Source organism: Eulemur rufifrons, chromosome 18, assembly GCF_041146395.1.
Source record: "Eulemur rufifrons isolate Redbay chromosome 18, OSU_ERuf_1, whole genome shotgun sequence".
Lineage (NCBI taxonomy): Eukaryota > Metazoa > Chordata > Mammalia > Primates > Lemuridae > Eulemur > Eulemur rufifrons.
In genome coordinates, this window is record NC_091000.1 from 339,026 (window position 1) to 356,742 (window position 17,717).

Consider the following 17,717-nt stretch of genomic DNA (forward strand, 5'->3'; position numbering starts at 1 on the left):
ACCCAGCAATCCCACTGGCAAAATCAAAAATGATGTACCTACACATTCATGTCTTATAGCAGTCTTTGTAGTAGTAAATCTGCAAGGAACTGGTGGAATGCAGTGCAGGGCATCTACACAGTGGAATGCAAACAAATTAGAATAAAGGGATCATATCATGTCAAAAGGCAACCAAACAAAAAATATTAATGGATAAAGTGGACTACGTCAAAATTAAAAACTTTTATGCTTCAAAGGACATCATCAAGAAAGTGACAGCCACAGAATGGTCAAAAAGACCTGCAAATCCTACATCTGATAAAAGACTTCTACTCAAAACACATAAAAGGTTTTTACAATTCAATATAAAGACAACCCAACTAAAACATGGACAGAGGATGTGAACAGACATTTATTCAAAGAAGACAAACAAACGGCCAATAAGCACTAGGATGCTCAACATCACTAGTCACTAGAGAAATGCAAATGAAAATCACGATGAGATGCCACTTCACGACCACCAGGATAGCTATAGTCAGGAAATCCGGACAATAACAAGTGCTGACGAAGATGCAGAGAAACTGGTATTTTCATACATTGCTGGTAGGAATGTAAAATGGTACAGCTGCTTTCAAAAGCAGTTCAGCAGTTCCTCAAAAAGAAAACAGAGTTGCCACATGACCACAGCAATTCCACTTCTACATACATGCCCAAAAGAACTGAAAATATATGTCCACACAGAAACAGGTACATGTATATTCACAGCATTATTATTCATAATAGCCAAAAAGTGGGAAAAACTCAAATGTCCATCAACTGATCAATGGATAAACAAAATGTGTTACACCCAATGGAATATTATTGACACAATGAAACATTATTCAGCCATAAAAAGGAATGAAGTAGTGACACATGCTACAACATGGATGAACCTGGAAAACGTTATAAGTAAAAGAAGCCAGACACAAAAGCCAACATATTTAGATGATTTCACACATATGAAATGTCCAGAATAGACAAATCCAGAGACAGAAAGTAGAATAGTGAGTGCCAGGGGCTCGGATGAGAAGAGAATGGGAGATGACTGATATGGCATCTGCGGTTTCTTTTGGGGGCAGTGAAAATGTTCTAAAATCAGATACTAGTAACAGCTGCAAAACCTTGTAAATAGACTAGAAACCACAGAATCATATTTATGGAAAAAAGTCACTGGAGCCAATTTACATGTCACTTTGTTCAAGTGGGGAGGCAGCAGAGGATTATTTTTGTAGCTTCTATGTAAAATTATCAATTTACAAAGAATTTTCAATGATTCCTGTTTTTTCCATGTGTTTCCTCTTCCTTTGAGACTTTCCCCCACCCTCTAGGAAAGTTTCCATCATTACTGTTACTATTAACTTTTAAAAGTATCTGTATGGACATTTTTCAAGCTTACAAAAGTAGAGAGAATTATATAAGCCTTTTGTGCTACAATAGTTTATTAACATGTGCCATGTATTTTAAATCTAAATTATTTTCCTGAAATTGCCAAGACCCAGGCCACAGCCTGAGGCATGGCTAATCACTCAAACCTGCCAGGATGGTGCTGGGCCAGCCATGTAATGCTTTCAGGCTAACGTTGGGTGAATTCTGGCAAACTATTTCCTTCACTCACAATGACATTTCCCAAACTTTCCCCTTCACTATCTTTGAAGATAGGATGGGCAAGGTAACTAGTGACCATTGCATCATCTAAGGAGGAGGGTTCCATAAAAAAGGAAGAGAAAGAAGAGTGAAAACAATGCACTTCATTAGACTGTTTCAGCCTTTGTCCTTTCTCACAATAAAGTGCCATTCTCCTAAGTGATATAATGTCTACTTAAAGTGTAAGACTTGATAAAGTATAAAATCCATCCCCATATACACCAAAACATACCCAGAATGTACAGTACAGATATTTAAAATGTAAGGTAACAATATATTTAGTTATACTTTACTAGTGTGTTGCTCTTCCAAATGTAAACTCTATGTTTAAGATATCACCAGTTCACTGCCTTGAAGCAGTTCTCAGGCCACAGTGCAGGGATGGAGACTCCAAAAGGAGCCTCAGGACTGAGCTGCAGAGACAGAGACCAGAGACTGAAGTGGCCAATTTTCAGTTTAGCCTTTTTTCAGATAATTCATATTTTTCAAAGGCAATTATTTTCTGTGATTCAGACTTCAGATTCTTTTCCTTTCCTATTATTTACAATATTTAGGATAATTGTATGAAATGGTACCTACTTAAGAATACTGACTCACAATAGTATAACCACCTAACATTTTCTACTCTGTTCAAGATCACATTTTATAAAAATATTCTCTTTAAAATGCAATTCTAACAGCAGCAATTAAGAATAAAATTCTTGACTGTATCGGATAATCTGAAACTGAGAAAATTATGTGTATTTAGAAAATTTGACTGAACACACTTTAAAAACACAGAACTTTGTGTGTTCTCCCCCGAGGTAAACTGAGAAGACAGAACACTGACACCACTGGGAATCCAGCCACCTGGGGAAGGGCCGTGTCACACAGTGGGAGAAGCAAATAAAGAACACAGACCAGACTCTGCTGAACACCCCATCAACAGTACCAGGCCCAGCGAGGCTTTCTTGTCACTTCCTAGATGTCCCTGTTCCTTTAAAACCAATCTGCCATGCACCTTGACTTTTGTGAAACTGGTGGAGAATTATGAACCTATATTACAGAGGAATTAAAGAAACCTGTGAAAATTATCACAACTGCCTAGGTCCTAGGATCACTATGAAGCCTCAAAATGCTTGTGTGGGAAATACAGTTAGCGAGGAGTGAACACAGATATTGTCCAGTAGTGGCTGAAGCCACAGTAAGTCTTACAGCTCAAGGACGTCTTCCCAGAACAAAGGAATTAAGTCATACTGTCCCCATACTCAGCCCAAAGGCTTTGAATCTATTGCTGTGGATGGGTCTTGCAGCTCAAGGACTTCTTCCCAGGGCAAAGGAAGTAAGTCAGAATCTTCTAGAACTCATCTGAAAGACTTTGAATCTCCTCCTCTGGATGGCCATATCCACTGAACAACTGTAGGTGGAAATGCCACCCCCAACCTGAAGGAACAGGAAGAATCATCTGAAACCCAGATAAAGGCCAGGGAAGGCTGGGCGCGGTGGCTCACACCTGTAATCCTAGCACTCTGGGAGGCCGAGGTGGGCAGATCGTTTGAGCTCAGGAGTTCGAGACCAGCCTGAGCAAGAGCGAGACCCCATCTCTACTAAAAATAGAAAGAAATTATATGGACAGCTAAAAATATATATAGAAAAAATTAGCCGGGCATGGTGGTGCATGCCTGTAGTCCCAACTACTCGGGAGGCTGAGACAGGAGGATCCCTTGAGCTCGGGAGTTTGAGGTTGCTGTGAGCTAGGCTGACGCCACGGCACTCACTCTAGCCTGGGCAACAGAGTGAGACTCTGTCTCAAAAAAAAAAAAAAAAAAAAAAAAAAGGCCAGGGAAAAGAGGACGCTAGCCAGAGAGCAGGGCAGAGCCTGGAAAACTTTCTCAGGTTGTCTCACCATGGACTGCAGATGTGACCCCAAGACGGTTGGTCCAACTGCCCTAGGGAAAGGCTTCCAAGCTTTTCTGATTTTCCTACAGGATTAAGAGAAATCCGGAGCTCTGAGGGCAGAAGGGGCAGGAACACCATGCTGCTGCTTTTCAGTCCAGTTACTGGAACGCTCAGACATTCAAACTGGACGTCAGCCTATCTCCTGAATATTACCTACCTCAAGATATGGTACATATTCACCTGTGATTATAGCTATATCTGAGCCCATCGGGGAACATCAGCCAATGGTACCTTTGATATCCATCTTACCTAGCAACACGGTAGCATTTCTGAGGAACCTGAAAAGACTTGAGGCTTTCTTCCAGGATGCATTTATTTTTCAGGTTGTGTTTTTTTCCGCAAGATTGTTTTGATTATCATCTTTTTTTCCCCAGGAAACTTAATTGATCTAATTCTTGAAAGAGAATTTCTGAGATTTAGAGCTAAAGGGCCCAGGGTACACCATTTTCTATAATCTATTCCAAAAAGAAGTATTTAAAAAGAAAGCATGAATACCACTTAGAAAAATAAAAAATTTGAAATGTGAAACATTTAAAAAAGTGTAACTTTTAAAACTTAGAGCTTAGATCCATCCCCAGAGATTCTGGTTTAATGTTTTTTAAAAATTTAAAAAGCAATTTAGATGCTCACTCATGATTGAGAACCAGCATGCTAAATATTGTTTCTTTCTAATGTGACTTGTGTAGCACCATCACCTAAAATCCCAAATAATTCATTTAAAACAATATGGTACAAATACTACTGTAACTAAAGCTTACAATAGTACATTTTTCATCAGCATTTGTCTAAAAATGGAGGTGAACCAAGAGAAAGTCCAACTTTATATTAGACTGCTGGTCGTTTGGCTTTTAAGTCACTTGAATAACTGGGACTAAAACTAGTTTTATTTGAATAGTCCTTAAAAACAATAAAAACTTTCAAATGGGCCGGGCGCGGTGGCTCACGCCTGTAATCCTAGCACTCTGGGAGGCCGAGGCGGGTGGATCGCTCGAGGTCAGGAGTTCGAGACCAGCCTGAGCAAGAGCGAGACCCCGTCTCTACTAAAAATAGAAAGAAATTATATGGACAACTAAAAATCTATACAGAAAAAATTAGCCGGGCATAGTGGCGCATGCCTGTAGTCCCAGCTACTCGGGAGGCTGAGGCAGTAGGATCGCTTAAGCCCAGGAGTTTGAGGTTGCTGTGAGCTAGGCTGACGCCACGGCACTCACTCTAGCCTGGTCAACAAAGTGAGACTCTGTCTCAACAAAAAAAAAAAAAAAAAAAAAAAAAAAAAACTTTCAAATGATTCAAATGGCAGTTTCTTGCCTGAAACAAACCAACATGAATGTTAATCACAAGTAAGAGGCTTCTTAAGATTGTGTAGAACATATATGTGAAGAGTAGTAAATAAGTAGGTATTTCAAAAGAAACGTTTCAGGTATGTTGATATTAAATGATATTAAACTTGATATTTCCAAACATATAAGAGAAATGATAAATTATAAGTACAGTAGAAAAAAATTACTTCAGACTTTATATTGTCTATAATTTAAAAAGATAACATCTCTAATGGTAAATACACCTCCTCCCAAAACCTATTAAATTTGCCATCAATGGAAATCCCAAATAAATTATTATTTTTTGACCAGGCAGTTAAAATAAGCATATTTTATATTAATTGGGGAAGGGCCCCATGTCAAAATTCAATTGAAAATTAAGGACTTGCTCTCTCAAACAGCGTTTTTCAGATGCACTTTTGAGATAGAAACACAAACAATAAGCAGGTAAATCAAGAATCTACAAAAAGAGAAAACTAAAAAATTCATAATAGCTTTCAAGTTGAGAGAGCTTCTCTATACTTAGCCTTCCTTAAAAAAAATTTTTTCTAAAATCTTTCCATAGCTATCAAATATGAGAAAATCATATTTAATAACCTACTGGAACATTACTGTGGATGGCTGTCAGGATGATCTGGATCTGTGGATGCTATAACTCACTTGATCTGTTACTCTCTTCACCACATGCTTCTCGTGAAATGGTATTTTATTTTAGATGACAGTGCACACCTAGTGGAATTCTGAAGCCTTAGCATTTACCGCAGCTTTCAAGAAATTAGCTATTTCAATGTAAATTGAACTTATCCAGGAGAAGGTATGTTAAAAGATTCCTCAAGACAATGACTTCCCCTTTGAAGACAAGAATGCTTTAATGTTGGAGTTAATTCCAAGTGTTTTCAAACATTTTTCTCCATTACATAAGTATTAAAATAAAGATCATAGGTCTCCCCACCTCCACTGCTCCTGCCTCAAGTTATCTTTATAACGTGAGCTACCATAGTGACAGCAAGAAAATGAGCCAATTATCCACACTTGTTCTTAGATTGCCAGCTATCATCACCAGTGAAATTGGAATTAACCAGAACTTTACATATGTTTTGATTACCAGGAGTTTCCTAATATCCCTGCCTTTCCACCTCCTGCTTTTGTAGGTAGAATGAGCATAGTTTTTATATTCTGTTAATATTACATACTTTTGGAGACTTATAAAGGTACACTGGGAACATGAAGGCATATCAGTACAAAGACCCAAGAGGTTGATGGGTCTTAGGGAGACAGAATAGCATAACATACTACAGGTTTGGTAGTCATACCCATGGATTGAAACCAATTTGATTATGTCTGTGTGAACTTGGGTACCAGCCATTTAACTGTGTCTCTTCCCTTATTATAAAATCATTATAACAACATTCCCCTCATGATGCTGTTGTGAAGACTAAATGGAAAATGTACACTGCCTAGTAGGGAAGATGCTCAATGATAGACATCTTAAAAAAAAAATGGTAGTGCCACAGGCACTGTTTGTGATAAATCCTAGCTTGCTAGAAACTGCTTGCAAAGTGGACTTGCAAAGTGATCTAATGTGCATAGTCAAATTAAAATGTATGTAAGTCAGATTCTCTTGCTATAAACCATAGTATGTAACTAAATTTTTTTAAGTAGTATTTTTAATCCCAATTATGAGAATTAATGTAACAAGCTCTCAACAGAAATCCATTGAAAAATATTTGTATATCTTGCTTTTATGTCCATATGATAAATGCTTAAACTAAGAACCTACAGTCTTTAAATTATATTTTAAATTTACTTAACATACAAGCTGACCAAACCAGAAAAAAAAAAAAAAAAAAAAACCCAACACTGAAAACTTTTAAATGGGTCTACCTTTCACTTAAATGCCCAGATAATATCTGGAGAACATAATATATGTTTGATATTTAATACAGGTCTACTTTTTAATAGAGTACTGTAAAAAATTAACATAAGAAAGTTGCGGGCCGGGCGCGGTGGCTCACGCCTGTAATCCTAGCACTCTGGGAGGCCGAGGCGGGTGGATTGCTCAAGGTCAGGAGTTCGAGACCAGCCTGAGCGAGACCCCGTCTCTACTAAAAATAGAAAGACATTATATGGACAACTAAAAATCTATATAGAAAAAATTAGCCGGGCATAGTGGCGCATGCCTGTAGTCCCAGCTACTCGGGAGGCTGAGGCAGTAGGATCGCTTAAGCCGAGGAGTCTGAGGTTGCTGTGAGCTAAGCTGACGCCACGGCACTCACTCTAGCCTGGGCAACAAAGTGAGACTCTGTCTCAACAAAAAAAAAAAAAAAAAAAAAAGAAAGTTGCTTGTAGGCCAGGAGTGGTGGCTCATACCTTAATCCTAGCACTCTGGGAGGCTGAGATGGGCAGATTGGTAGAGGTCAGGAGTTCGAGACCAGGCTGAGCAAGAGCGAGACCCTGGCTCTACTAAAAATAGAAAGAAATTAGCTGGACAACTAAAAATATATAGAAAAAATTAGCTGGGCATGGTGGCACATACCTGTAGTCCCAGCTACTCAGGAGGCTAAAGCAGCAGGTTTGCTTGAGGCCAGGAATTTGAGGTTGCTGTGAGCTAGGCTGATGCCAGGGCACTGTAGCCAAAAAAAAAAAAAAGTAAGTTGATTTTAAAAACCCTCAGGTGGTTAATACAGTAAAAAAGTTACAAATTAGAATAAATTTTAAATCATCAGTGCTAACACCTCACAAGTAATTTTAACTCAAATACAATGTATCTTAATTCAGCTTCTGTTCCACAGTACCTTGGACTTACTCTCTTCTGTTACACTTTATTGTGCTTCCTTCAGTAATTGTGTTACTCTGAACTATAAACTCCGCAATGGCAAGAACTCTCTTATCTTGTTCACCTCAGCACGTAGCAAGTGTATGGCACACAGCAGAGTTTCAATAAATAACAATGTATTAATAAACGAAGTTAAGACATTAAAATTGCATATATTCTACTTGTACAAAAAATGCAATTTTAACGTGATTTTATGAAACAGATTTAATTATGAAGTAACTTGAACTATAAAAGCATTTATTTAAAACAAAACTAGCTTACCTACTATACTTATTATTCAGTTTAAAAAATAAAACTTTGTGTACAAGTTTTCAGCAACACACATTTTCCAACTAACATATAAGATAATGTGATCTGGAAATGTATCACTCTCATTTCTGAAGAACATATAGATAACAGTCTATGTGACTCCTTCAAAACTCTGATGCAACAGTATTCTATTACCTGCATCATTTCTCTTTTTAATTTTACATAAAGGTAGACAAACTTTTAGCCACTTATGGAGCAAACAGTCTGGACAATTGCTAATGTTACCAACTTTAAGTGAAATCTGCCACATACCCAGTGCAAATGCAACTTCACAATGATTTAATAGTGTGAATAAATTGCTTCAGTGTTTGCACATAAGGGTATTTCTATTGCTATCTGATCAAACACATTTAAAAGATCTTACCCTGCACCTTAATTGTGAAAATATATTCCAAGATGCTAAATTTCCCTTAAAAGAAACCCAAGTTAAAAATCAGAATATTACTCTGAAATAGAAAGTATACAAAAAAGAAAGATTAAATATCTAATTAGATTATTTGTTGAATTGAGTTAAATATCTAATTTCCTAAGTTTTCCTCCTAAAGTATGTAATGGATTATACAAATACTAAGAAAACTCCAAATAATTATGTTATAGACTATTTCTTTCCATTTGTAACTAATTTTGATATTAAAGCTCATATAGCATTTTCACAATACAAACTAAGTAATTTTTTATGAATTTCCTACAGAAAAAAACATAACAGCAGGTACCTACACACACATAAGCTCTTTCTTTAAAGCAATATTTCATTTCTCTATATGTTTTAAAAATTAAAGTTAAGCCATGATTACTCAAAAAGACTATTTTATTGAGTATTTAGATTTAGATTTAGAGTCTTATCTCTCTCCCATTATCTTCATTTCTATCATTTACCTCTTATTCCAGGGATTCTCAAACTTTCATGTGACACGGATCACATTCTCTCTCAAAACATCTGATTCACCCACTTCTCTTCTGTGTGTGTTTTTCTGTTTGTCATGCAATGGGATGGGATGAGGGGTGTGCTACAAGGAGGTGAACCTTCTATAACTTAAAGGAGGACTGCTATGCTTTTAAGATAATACGTAAGGGTTTTAAGTGAGATGTTTGTAAATAATTGCACAGTGGCTGATATACAGTAGACAGACAATACATGATATTAATACATATTATTGTAACTCATCTGTGTTATAAAATCGTAGACACCAAAACATTTCAAAAACCAAGACTACTGGGGGGCAAAACACTGACAACCTGCAGTGCACCCTCTGCACAGAGTGTCCGCGCCAAAGCAGATTCATACTTGTTTTGAAATGTGACAGTGGCACTGCAAGTAAGTAACTCAAACTTAATACGTGAGAGATACAAGTAGACATTGAACTCAAATCAGTTACATTTTACTTCTTGTGAAAATTCCTAGTAAAAATGTTGGTAAGGGATTAAGGACAAGAATACTCCCTACACACCATGTATGACATGCGGTACTATGTATACACCGTTGTCTATGACACCAAGTATTTCGTATACACTGTATGAGACAACAGGTAGCGCTTGCGTACACAGCGTGACAAGGACAGTGTGTACACACAGTACATGACACTAGGTACTATGTACACACTGTATATGGCATTGGGTACTGTGCAATACTGCATATGACACTCGGTCCTGCATACACAGCTTAAGTGACAAGGATGCCGTGTCCACACAGCATGACTCTGAGTACACACCACATACGACCCCGGACAGGGCGCCGTGTGAAACACCAGGTGCTGTGCACACCCCGCAAAGCACACACACGCACACACACACACCCTGCAAAGCACACACACGCACACACACACACCCCGCAAGTGCCTCCACAGCTGGCTCTGAAGAAAAGCGCGAGGCAGGACAGAGCAAAGGAAAGTTCGCGGCCGGCCGCCCCCAAGGAGCCCCCTCGTCCCGGCGCGGCCCGGCAGCTTCTCCCCAGAGCTCCAGCGGGAGGAGGCGGCGGACCCCGCAGGACAGTCCCGGAGACCCGCGAGGACCCGTTGAGGCAGCAGCGGCCTCGCTCCTGGGGTCGCCCGCAGCCCCCGGGACACGCACGGACCCCGCCCGGCCTCGGCCGACCCTGCGCCGCGGCTCCCACCGCCTATGGCGCCCGGAGCCCGCCAAGCGTCCTCTCCTCTCCGCGCTCCGCACGCCGGGCCCGCGCTGCCGGCGGCCCCACCGCGCACGGCCCCGAGGCCTGGCCGGGCGGGCGGCGCGGGGCCCGGCGGGCGTGTTCACGCAACTCCGCGGCTTCCCGGCCGAGCAGGCCCGCGCCCCTGGGCTTTCCCCGCCATTGTTCTCCGGCTCCGCCGCCGCCCCCGCGCCCGGCCCTCCCGCCGGAGCGGCCTGTTCCCGCCGCCTGAGCCGGGGACGGGCGGGCGCGGGACCAGGGGGCGCCATGTTGGCGGCGCCGCCTCAGAGGACGCCGCGGGGGCCCCGCCGCCCGCACTTACTGTGTGTCCTCGTCAGCGGCGGCGGGAAGTTAGGTGCTGTCGCCGGGAAAGTTGGCGTCCCCGCGGGCCGCTCCTCCCTGCCGCCCGGATAGGCTGTGCCCGCCGGAGCCGGCACGCGGCTCCTACCTCCGCTCCGGCCCGGCTCCCACGCCGCTGCCGCAGCCGCCTCAGCACGTTCCGCGCAGCCGCAGGCGCCCTCCGTCCCCACACGCGCCAAGGCGGCAGCCGGCGTCCGCGGTCCTAGCGCCGCTGGTTCTGCAGGCAACAAAACTGGCCACCTGGTTTTAATATCTTTTTAATCCGTGGTCAAGAGGAATTGCAGACAGGTGCTACATTCCCATTCCGTGCATATGCAAACAGGACTGCAACAAGAACAGGATCAGCCGTTACCAATTTGGCAAAGTCATCCCAAATCTGCGTTCCAAGTAGGTTGTCTATCAAAGTCAGTCAGTCTGTATCTGACATCTAACGGGAGGAGATCCCGTACACCTGTGGTTTAAGGAAGTATCAGCGATAAGCATACTTTTATAATGCTCACATATTTTCCCTCTTGTCCTTTCTCCTAGGAGTTTGGAAGGAAGACCTTTCAGCTAAAATGTCTTGCTCTCGTTATCAGTGAGCATATGTACTTATACTTAGTTTCAGTCACCAGCAGTCAAGTGAGGTCTGAAAATAGGCAAATACAGTACAGTAAGTTGTTTTGAGAGAGAGAGACCACATTCACATAACTTTTGTTATAGTATTTTGTTATAATTCTTCCATTTTATTATTATTGTTGTAAATCTCTTATTATGCCTTATCTATGAATTAAACTTTATCATAAACATGTATGTGTAGGAAAAAATCATAGTATAAGTAAGGTTTGATAGTATCCTGGTTTCAGGAGTCCACAGGGGCCTACCTGAGAATCATGGGAAAGACACTACGGGACCCCACCTCCTCTTTCGCTGGGCATGGAGGCGCCACCTCCTCCCAGGATTGGCTCAGGATTCCCGGCTTCTCCCCCATAGGACGTGGCCATCCCACCTCCCTTCATGCAGGGCCTGGCAGCCCCGCCTGCTCTAAGGGTGGAGGGGGTGCATTGGCTAAACCGCCCTCCCTCTGGGCAAGCGGCCCTGCCTCCTCTCAAACACAGCGTTGTGGCTCCAACTCCTCTCACAGTGTATGGGACGCAGCGGCCCCTCCTCCTGTCACGGAGGGCACGGCAGCCACTGCTCCTCTCACGCTGGATTCTGGCCCCCACCTCCTCTCATATAGGGTAGGGCACCCCACCTCTTCTTCCACGGGGCATGGGTACCCCACTTTCTTCCAGGATTGGCTCAGGAGTCCCTGCGCCTCCCCCATAGGGCGTGGCCATCCCACCTCCCCCCACGCAGGGCACGGCAGCCCTGCCTGGTCTAACGGTGTGGGATTGCATTGCTAAACGTCCTGTCACTCTGGCCAAGCGGCCCTGCCTCCTCTCAAACAGGGCGCTGTGACCGCACTTCCTCTACCAGCGTGGGGGACGCATTGGCCCGTCCTTCTCTCACGCAGGGCATGGCAGGCACACCCCTCTCACGCCGGATTCGGGCCCCCATCTCCTCTTATCTGGGGTATGTAGCCCCACCTCCTCTTCCGTGGCGCAAGGGGGCCCCACTTCCTCGCAGGATTGTCTCAGGAATCCTGACTCCTCCCCCATAGGGCGTGGCCATCCCACCTCCATTCATGAAGGGTGCAAAAGCCCCGCCTGCTCTAACGGTGGGGGGCTGCAGTGGCTAAACCTCCTGTCACTCTGGACAAGGGGCCCTGCCCCCTCTCTAACAGGGCGTTGTGGCTCCACCTCCTCTAACAGTGCGTGGGACGGCTTGGCCCCTCCTCTCACGCAGGGCACGGTAGCCCCACCTCCTATCACTTGGGATTCGGGACCCCACTTCCTCTCATATTTGGTAGGGGACTCCACCTCCTCTTCTGTGGGGCATGCGGCCCCACTTCCTCCCACGATTGGCTGAGGAGTCCTGGCTCCTCCCCCATTGGGCGTGGCCATCCCACCTCCCCTCATGCAGGTCAAGACAGCCCTGCCTGCTCTAATGGCGGGGGCGAGGGGTGCCTTGGTTTAACCTCCTATCACTCTGGGCAAGGGGCCCCGCCTCCTCTCAAGCAAGGCGTTGTGACCCTGCCCCTTCTAACAGTGGGTGGGACGCGTTGGCCCCTGCTCCTCTCACCCAGGGCACAGACGGCCGCCTCCTGTTAAGCAGGGCGCAGGTGGGTCGCCTCCTCTCAGGCAAGGCATGGCAGCACTGTCTCCTCTGATGCAGGGCATGGGGCCCCTCCTCTTCTGTGGGGCGGGGGTGCATTAGCCCCTCCTCCCCTCACGCAGGACACAGAGGGCCGCCTCCTGTCAAGCATGGAGCAGGTGTCCAACCTCCTGTCACGCAGGGCATGGCGGCACCGCCTCCTCCGATGCAGGGCACAGGGCCCCTCCTCTTCTGTGGGCAGGCGCATTGGCCCCTCCTCTCCTCACGCAGGACACAGCAGCCCCTCCTCCTCTCACGCAGGGCAGGGAGGGCCGCCTCATATGAACCCGTTCGCAGGGGCCGCGCCTCCTCTGATGCAGGGCACATGGCTCCCCCTCCTCTCACACATGATTCGGGTCCCCACATCCTCAGGCAGGGTACGGGGAACCAGCTCCTCTCCTGTCGGGCATGGGGGCCCCAATTCCTCCCAGGCATGGCTCAGGAGCCCCGGCTCCTGCCCCATAGGGCGTGGCCACCACACCTCCCCCCATGCAGGACGCGGCAGCCCCGCCTGCTCTAACGGTGTTGAGAGTGCATTGGCTAAACCTCCTCTCACTCGGGGCAAGGGTCCCTGCCTCCTCTCAAGCAGCGCGTTGTGTTCCCGCCTCTTCTAACAGTGGGTGGGATGCGTTAGCCCCATCTCCCCTCATGCAGGGAACGGGTCCCCACTTCTCACGCAGGACATGGCAGCCCCAACAAGACTCATCTGTTCGTTGTCCAACATTCTCTAAATCCCAGGGTTGGGGACTGGCCTACAGAGCAGGGCTCATCTCTGGAGTTTGAAAGGTTCCCTAAGTCCCTGGAAGGGACTGGCCTACAGGGCAGGGCTCATCTCTGGGCAACATCAGGTTCCCTAAATCCCTTGGGGTCTGACCTACAGACCAGAGCTCAACTGTTGGGATGTCCCAGATTCCCTAAATCCCTGGGGGCGGGGCACAGGCCTCCAGAACAGGGTTCATCTGTGGGATGTCCCAGGTTCCCTAAATGCCAGGGGGCCTGGCCAACGGAATGGGCCATCTGTATGCTGTCCCAGGTTCCCTAAATCCTTTGGGGGACTGGCCTACAGACCAGGTCTCATCTGATGGCTGTCCCACGTTTCCTAAATTCTGGCAGGGGGGACTGGGCAACAAAGCAGGGCTCATCTGAGTGCTGTCCCAGGTTCCCTAAGTCCCTGGAAGGGACTGGTCTACAGACCAGAGCTCATCTCTGGGCAGCCTCAGGTTCCCAAAATCCCTGGGGGCCTGGCCTACAACCAGGGATCCTCGGTGGGCTGTCCCAGGTTCCCTAAATTCAAGGGGGGGACAGGCCTACAGGCCAGGGCTCAGGTGTGGCCTGCCCCAGCTTGCACAAACCCCTTGAGGACTGATTTACACACCAGGGTTCACCTGTGGGCTGGCCCAGCTCCCTAAATCCCTGGGGCAGACTGGCCTAAAGACCAGGGCTCATCTGTGGAATGTCCAAGGTTCCCTAAATCCCTGGGGGGACTGGCCCACAGACCAGAGCTGTCCCAGGTTCCCTAAATCACTGAGGGCACAGGCCAACAGACCAGGGCTCATCTGTGGGATGGTCCAGGTTCCCTGAATCCCTTGTGTACTGGCATACACACCAGGGCTTACCTCTGGGATGTCCCAGTTTCCCTAAATCCCTGGGGTAACTGGCATGCAGACCAGGGCTCATCCTTGGGATGTCCCAGGTCTTTAAATACCTGGGAGGACTGATCTAAAGACCAGGGATCATCTGTGGCCTGTCCCAGGGTCCCTAAATCCCTGTTGGGGAGTGGCCTAAAAACCAGGGCTCCTCTGTGGGCTGACCCAGGTCCCACAAATAGCTGAGAGGACTGGCCTACAGCCCAGGGCTCATCTGTGGGAGGTCCCAGATTCCCAAAACATCTGGGGAGGACAGGCCTATAAACCAGGGCTTATTTGTGGGACGTCCCAGGTTCCATAAATCACGGGGGAGGGGGCAGGGGGAATGGCACAGAGACAAAGGCTCAACAGTGGAATGTCCCAAGTTGCCCAAATACCCTGGGGACTAATTTACAGACCAGGGCTCACCTGTGGGCTGGCCCAGTGCCCAAACTCCCTGGGGAAGACTAGGCTACATACCAGGACTCACCTGAGGGACGTCCCAGGTTCCCTAAATCTCTGGGGGACTACCCTACAGACTACAGCTATTCCAGGTCCCCACAATCCCTGGGGGTCTGGCCTACAACCAGGGCACCTCTGTGGGATGTCCCAGGTTCCCTAAATCCCTGGGGGTGACTTGTCTACACACCAAAGCTTCTCTGTCAGGTGGCCCAGGTTGCTGAAATCACTGTGGGACTGTCTACACACCAGAGCTCCTCTGTGGGGCTGTCTAGGTTCCCTAAATCCCTGGGGGGACTGGCCTACACACCAGAGCTCATCTGTGGGATGTCCCAGGCTCCCTAAATCCCTTAGGGGACTGGTCTACACCCCAGGGTTCATCTGTAGGCTGTCCCAGTTTCCCTAAATCCCTGGGGGTACCTGTGTACAGACCAGGGCTCATCTTTAGTCTGTCCGAGGTTCCCTAAATCCCTGGGGGGGTGCCAGATTAAAAAACAGGGTTCATCTGTGGGCTGTCCCAGGCTCCCTAAATCCCTGGGGGGACTGGTCTACACCCCAGGGCTCGTCTGTGGGCTGTCCCAGGTTCCCTAAATCCCCGGGGGGACTGGCCTACGACCAGAGCACCTCTCTGGGATGTCCCAGGTTCCCTAAATCCCTGGGGGTGACTTGTCTACACACCAGAGCTTCTCTGTCGGGTGGCCCAGGTTGCTGAAATCACTGTGGGACTGTCTACAGACCAGGGCTCCTCTGTGGGCTGTCCCAGGTTCCCTAAATCCCCGGGGGGACTGGCCTACAGACCAGAGCTCATCTGTGGGATGTAACAGGTCTCCTAAATCACCCTGGCAGAACTGGCCCACGGACCGGGGTGCATGCGTGCGATATCCCAGGTTGCCTAAATACCTGGGGTGCCTGGGCTACAGACCACAGATCTTCTGGGGACTCTCCCAGGAGTCCCAATGTGTGGGAGACTGTGACAGCCACTTATGTTACCTTAATGCATGTCTTTCTTCCTTTTCTGTCAGAGATCAGGATCTCGCTGGGCAGGCCACCTAAGAAGGCTTTTTCTCCCTGGCTCCTGCACATCCCAGGGTCGGGACAGGACTAAGTGATGAGCAGAGGGCCGCTGGAATTCCTGGGCTGACCTGGAAGGGAGGCGCAGCCGTTACCCGTCTCTTCCTTGTTATCAGGTGTGGAGCCTGTGTGTGATGGCCGGAGCCCCTGCTGCTGCTGTGGGCCAGGAGGCGGTTCCAGCGGGAGCTGTCAGAGGCAGGAGAAAGGCGGCAGGACACCGGGGTTGGCTCTCCCTGCCCACACAGGGTACCTCAGTCATTTCTGGACACATAGAGGCTCCTGTCTTCCACCCTAAAGTCTCACTCCTCTGATCTCCCTTGAGCTCGTTCGTCAGGAATGTGGCTCCATCTACCCTATGTTCTGTACTGAGGGAGGTGAGTCGCGTTCAAAACCGCAGAAACTGGAGGTAGAAGGGCTCCTTTCCTGTTTTGTATTAAAGGGTCTTCCCCAAACTTCACTTGAATTCACAAGAGCAACCTGCACCCAGCCCCAGGCCCGTGCCAACCTCACACAGTCCTGTGTCGCTACAGGCGGCCTGGGCAGGGGAGTGGCCCAGGATGTGCAAGGATGCACACCCCATGGTTGAGAGTGGGGCCCCCTCCTCCTGTCACTCCCTGACAGACACCAGCAACTGTGCCTGTGCAGACTCTGCACCAAGGTCACAGGTCACAGGTTGTCCTCACAGACTCCACCAACTGTCACTGGTCAGAGTCCCCGCCAGGGTCACAGGTCGTCCTGACAGAAGCAACTGCACCTGCTCAGAGTCCACGCCCAGGTCACAGGTCGTCCGAAATTCAAATTCCAAAGACAATGACACACCCTCTCACACACACTAGAAAGGCTACTGTTAAAAAAAATGGAACCCCTGATTTGGGGTTCACGGTGATGAGCTGGGAGCGTGTGGCTGCTGACAAACACACGGTGAAACACACGGGAGGACTTACCGTGAAGCAGCAGACCTCACACGGCAAGGACGCCGGAGACTCTGAAGGCGGGAGACAGAGGACCTTGCGCGGCGACGCCACGTTCCCGGGAAGGACGGAATTGCTGTCAGGAAACTGTGTTCATGAGCAACCACCTGAACGCCCTGCCAGTGACACAGAGAGGACAGCGAACTCCCTCACAGAGGCTGAGCCAGACCCACGTCCCGCTCAGAGGCCGCTACCCCATTGGGGCGGAGAGGCCACCGGGTGGACGTCACACCCGTGGCCACCACGTCCTGGGCGTGGGGGACCTCGGTGGGGTGGAGAGTGCGGGTGCCCCGTTTCCACATGTCCCCACGGAGCCCCTCCCGGGTCTCTGAGGACCGGCCGCCCCTCAGCAGGCGGCTGCGCACGGGAGGGCGGTGCCCGCGGGGCTCGGAAGGGAAGGTCGCACTCACCCTCGGGGCCTCGCGTCTCAGGGCGGACGAGGAGGTCGCGGTCGCTTCGGGTCTGAGGCCAGGCCGGCAGACGGCATGGTTGCAGCGCCTGCGGGGCGACGCTAAGGTGGCGGCACCGCGTCCTCTCACGCCGCGGGCACAGCCGCCGCGGGACATGAAGGGCGCTGCGCCCTCTGGTGGCCCGCGCCGGCACTGCAGCCCTCGATGCTCATCGGGGCGGGGACGGCGGTGCCAGGGAGCCCTCCTGGCTTTGCCGGGGAACCAGGTAAACTCCGAGTTCAGCGTCTTCCCAGCCAGGATCTGGAAATGGAAACTCAGGTGGGCTCACTGTCCCGTGTCTTTCAGAAAAACGGGGCGGCCCCTGGGAGGGGCCTGTGCT

The 17,717-nt window shown here is 48.1% G+C and overlaps 2 long non-coding RNA genes across 2 annotated transcripts in view; both read right to left on the minus strand.

Moving 5' to 3' along the window:
- Positions 1 to 7,542, minus strand: part of LOC138398917 (uncharacterized) — a 60,111-nt gene extending 52,569 nt beyond the window's left edge. The window contains exon 1 of the long non-coding RNA XR_011236066.1: positions 7,456 to 7,542. This is a non-coding gene — a long non-coding RNA (uncharacterized lncRNA). The remainder of the gene's footprint in view (positions 1 to 7,455) is intronic.
- Positions 7,543 to 10,661: 3,119 nt separating this feature from the next.
- LOC138398920 (uncharacterized) lies at positions 10,662 to 17,493 on the minus strand. Its single transcript, XR_011236069.1, has 3 exons — positions 17,339 to 17,493; positions 16,902 to 17,004; positions 10,662 to 10,784 (listed from the first exon to the last, which is right to left on the minus strand). It is a non-coding gene; the product is annotated as an uncharacterized lncRNA (long non-coding RNA).
- Between the last annotated feature and the right edge of the window lie 224 nt (positions 17,494 to 17,717).